Source organism: Rhinichthys klamathensis, unplaced genomic scaffold (assembly GCF_029890125.1).
Source record: "Rhinichthys klamathensis goyatoka isolate OS25496 unplaced genomic scaffold, OSU_Roscu_1.1 h1tg000628l_1, whole genome shotgun sequence".
Classification (NCBI taxonomy): domain Eukaryota; kingdom Metazoa; phylum Chordata; class Actinopteri; order Cypriniformes; family Leuciscidae; genus Rhinichthys; species Rhinichthys klamathensis.
The window spans coordinates 2,501-7,500 of NW_026607076.1; the positions used below are offsets into that span (position 1 = coordinate 2,501).

Below are 5,000 nucleotides of genomic sequence, written 5' to 3' on the forward strand. Positions count from 1 at the left end.
TATTCTATTCTATTCTAGCTCTGTTCTGTTCTGTTGTGATACTGATACTTGATACAGTTAAAATGAATGTTGAAGTTATACAATTTTTATTCTATTCTATTCTATTCTATTCTATTCTATTCTAGCTCTGTTCTGTTCTGTTGTGATACTGATACTTGATACTGTTAATATGAATGTTGAAGTTATAAAATTTCTATTCTATTCTATTCTAGCTCTGTTCTGTTCTGTTGTGATACTGATACTTGATACTGTTAATATGAATGTTGAAGTTATAAAATTTCTATTCTATTCTATTCTAGCTCTGTTCTGTTCTGTTGTGATACTGATACTTGATACTGTTAATATGAATGTTGAAGTTGTAAAATTTCTATTCTATTCTATTCTATTCTATTCTATTCTAGCTCTGTTCTGTTCTGTTGTGATACTGATACTTGATACTGTTAATATGAATGTTGAAGTTATAAAATTTCTATTCTATTCTATTCTAGCTCTGTTCTGTTCTGTTGTGATACTGATACTTGATACTGTTAATATGAATGTTGAAGTTATAAAATTTCTATTCTATTCTATTCTAGCTCTGTTCTGTTCTGTTGTGATACTGATACTTGATACTGTTAATATGAATGTTGAAGTTATACAATTTTTATTCTATTCTATTCTATTCTATTCTATTCTATTCTAGCTCTGTTCTGTTCTGTTGTGATACTGATACTTGATACTGTTAATATGAATGTTGAAGTTATAACAGTTCTAAATCACATAGTATAAGTTATACAATGCTATGCTCCCTCTTGTGTATGTAAGTCACTAACAACCCTTTTCTGAGGTGATAAAACTACAAATCCAAAAAATAATGGGTTAGTTCATGATCAGTGGCTGGACTGCATTACCCATAGTTCCTGGCGAGGCTCTCTGTGACGTCAGCTCTCTCTCTCTCTCTCTCTCTCTCTCTCTCTCTGTAGAGACAGAAGCGAGTGATTCTGGAGATCTGTCAGTGCACTGAGACTGCTGGGGATATTACATGATTTCATTTAGCATTTATCCCGCCACACAGAACGACTGTTGTCATCTGTCTCCGACAATACCCGAGCCAGTCCAGCTGGAGTGTGTGTAGTTTGGCGCATATCTGAGACGGCTCACTAAAAGTCTAATTAGAGGTAAGCTGTTACCTTTAGTGAACGGAACTTAAAGCACTGTAATGGCATATGCAAACGTTTGCAAGAAGCTATGTTCAATTTAACTACCTCCGCAGAAATTAACTACACTAAAATAAATTCTAATAGTTTTATTAGTCTACGAAATATAAATATTAAAAGTAGCCTACTCTGTGTTTGCTTAACTTTGTTATGATTCAAAAGAGAAGAAAAATGTTTCACAGAGTTATATGCTCCTCTTTACTTCAAGTGCCTGCTTTACCTTCTCTCTTCATATCTGTAGTAGATTAAAATATGAATCCCATATGTAGAACTATTTATAGGCTAGATCAAATATTATTTATTAGTATATGCAAAAATCCAGTGTCTTTGTTGTGCTCTGCTTCGGTTGTCGCTGATTAGCGTTGCGTTGATTGATGGACATCTGTCGTGATATATCGTGTTTGAATGCGGCAGGAGTTTATGAATTAATAAGCGTTTCTGAGTGTCTGTGTGAAGAAGAGGAGGCTTAGGATCTTCATCCGGATCAAATCCTCCTTTCCTGAACCTTCACTGACTCAGTTTAACATCTCAGGCTACGATAGAATTAGCATTACCAAAGTTTTGTAAACACACCCTTACCAAATCATTTTGTGATATCTTAATATTAGCCATTGTCACCAAAGAAAATAAAATAAAAAGTATTATGAAACAGACAAATATATAGATGTAGAAAATGTCACATGTGAACCATAGAAAAGTTGTTTTAATATGGTTAATTCATTTACGTTATTTATATTCATTTAGTGGATTTTTTCACACACTAAAAAACACAAGCAATATAACAAAAATGCATCCATAAAGTTTAACTTTTTTTTATATTGAAAGGCTGTTTCATTAAAAGAAAGTCACTCTCTCTGAATAATGAAAACAGCTTGAACATTAGATTACGTTTTTGTTTACCGTTTTGTTGAATAATGAAAATTTCCACATTTCATTTCATTGAAATTAATTGTAATTAACTTCTTGTCAGCATTCTGTTATTTTGTGCAAACTCAATGCATAAGAAACATTTGAACTAAATGAAGTAAACTGAAACACACACACACGCACACACACACACACACACACAAGCATCCCTTCACTGTCTTCGTTCTCCTTCTTCTGTCTTCAGCTCTAGCTGACTCTGTGTTTTCATGGTTACGAGTCAGTGTCGGGTTGTGTGTGTAAAGCTGAAACACTGCTCTAGGTCTGACCGAGCTTCAGACGCTCTGAAAATCACTGCTGACACACACACACACACACACACACACACACACGCTTCAACTCATTAATGCACTGCAATAAGTGTGTGGAAAGAGCAGGGACAAACGTCAAACCTTCTAAAAGTGTGTGTTATGATGCTTGCTCTATTATACAACATTGATAAAATGGTGTTGTGTAACTAAGAGCCGACTGGAGAAGAAAAATAACTTATGATTTTAGAACTTGTCTTTAATGTTTGGACAAATAAAAAATAGTCTGTGCTGATGAGATAGATCTGGAATTTCCTGAATATTTTGTTGAAACGGATCAGTGGGGTTCTATATAGAACCTTTAGGGTTCTAGACTCAATTTCAAAGAACCATTTATGCCAGAAATACTTTAAATTATTGCATAATACTTTCATGTTTTATGAGTTATTTCTGATAAAGTATGTTACAAAATTTTACTTAATGAAATAACTTGATAGACAGACAGATAGATAGATAGATAGACAGATAGATAGAAAGACAGACAGATAGATAGATAGATAGATAGATAGACAGACAGATAGATAGATAGATAGATAGATAGATAGATAGATAGATAGATAGATAGATAGATAGATAGATAGATAGATAGATAGAGATAGATACTTTATTAATCCTTCTCAGGAAATTAGATTTGTTACAATAGAAGCAACCACATTAATTTCTCACACAGACAACATTAATCCCTTATACATTCATAAAACAAAATGCTTTCACTAAAGCATTCTATAACATATAATATATTAATTAAAACATGCTATATCCTATAATGATAATATTAAAAACAAATACACAAACAAAATAAACTAAAGCACACAACCCTTATTTTAATCATGTTTTACATTTTAATAACCCCTATTTTAATTAAAACTATGTCCATAAAATGCTCCCATTAAGGGTACAAATGAAGCGCCGCACTGAAGACTTCACAGTTCTATAACGAAGCTTTTCTTCTAGTGATATTTGCATTAGATCCTTAACACAACTTTAACTTTGCATTGTAGGCCTATAAGTTTGAGGTCATTATCAAAACAGAGCGTTGCACTGCTAAAGCACTGCCGTTAAACAAACACTCTCACACACACACACACACATGGATGAAGTGAATCAGGCTGTGTAAAGCAGCGTTGAGTGTGTGTCGGCATCAGCGTGGAGGTCGTGTGTCATAAAGACCCTCTGTTGTGTGACGGTGAAGTCAGCGTTTGCCTCGTGCGTCGGGATGGGTGTGTGTATCCAGAGTGAATGAAGCTCTGTGTCGACATACACACCTTCCCTCTCACACACTGATCTTCAGAGCTCTATTAGAAAATGGCACAAAAGCATATGTACCATTTATGTACTAATATGTACACTTTTGGTACCAATATGTACCGTTGAGGTACTAATATGCACTCCTCGGGTACAAAGGTGTAGCTTTTGAAAGGGAACCGCCTCCAGTGACAGCTTTTGGACCTTTTTTTCTGAGTGTATTGCTGATACTTCGGGTTTTTGTCAATCACACTTTAAAATAGGCCTGTACTTAATTCTCTCTCTCTCTTTGAGCAATAGCTACATTTATTAGTCGTGATGAAAGAGAATTTGTGATAGTCTTTTCTTCATTATTGTGACGTATATCCGAGTGAAACGGCTTCACAAATAAAAACAAATGTGGGCGGGGCTTGATTTTGTGGTGAATTGATTGGATGGTTGTGATTTGCTATTGGTGGATCTGATGTGAGTGACAGGTTGCGCCGCCCTCGTCATCAGAGAAGTTACTTTGATTAAAGATTACAAGGAATATGAAATTTAAAAATATATATATATGCACGGATAAATGATTTATAATAGATACAGCTTTATTCCGTTATAAAATGAGAATTGTCCATTTTGATTGCATTGTGACTTTAAGAAGTTAATTTTGCTTAACCGTGAACAGTGTGAGGTAAATAATTATGGCTGTAGGCGTAAAACGAAGGTTTAAAGTCCCCCTGTGGTGAAAATCCAGCTTTTAATGTTGTTTATATGTCTATATGGTGTTTTTAATATGCTTTAAGACAAACCATGTGTAAGTTCATAAGTCGACAGCATTGCTGAGTATTTTCTCCTTAAAACTGCAGTGAACCAAAGACAGTCTCAAAAACACGGTTTGAAATCGCTGACGTCACACACTACCTTGTAACCAATCAGATCAACGTGTGATGTCAACCAGTGGATCTCTGAGCTGGAGTGAGTGAGTGGAGGCGGGGCTCATTTGCATATTCATAGAACCTTACATACTAAATGAGGGAAGGGTTACATTCAATCTATTTTAAGGCATTATAACATTTTTTTAAGGAAAAAACATTTAAATATGTCATTTCGGTGATCAAATATGAGTTTTAAGGGATACAATGATTGACTACAGGGAGACTTTAAAATGAAGACCAAGCAGAAGTCACCGATTTGGAAATGGGCGGGGCCAACATTGCCCGCATTTTGACTTCAGCAAATCACTTCGGCCGAATGGAGACATCTGATTAATATTCATGAGTCCATTAGTCAACCGGCCGACCGAAGCAAAGCTGCTGCAAAGTAAACGCGATCAACCTGAGGGAAG

The 5,000-nt window shown here is 35.0% G+C and overlaps 1 protein-coding gene across 1 annotated transcript in view; it reads left to right on the forward strand.

Moving 5' to 3' along the window:
• The first annotated feature begins 1,056 nt into the window (after nucleotides 1–1,056).
• peli1a (pellino E3 ubiquitin protein ligase 1a) overlaps nucleotides 1,057–5,000 on the forward strand; it is a 35,705-nt gene continuing 31,761 nt past the window's right edge. The window contains exon 1 of the mRNA XM_056241097.1: nucleotides 1,057–1,157. The gene's annotated coding sequence lies outside the window, so the exon portion shown is untranslated. The remainder of the gene's footprint in view (nucleotides 1,158–5,000) is intronic.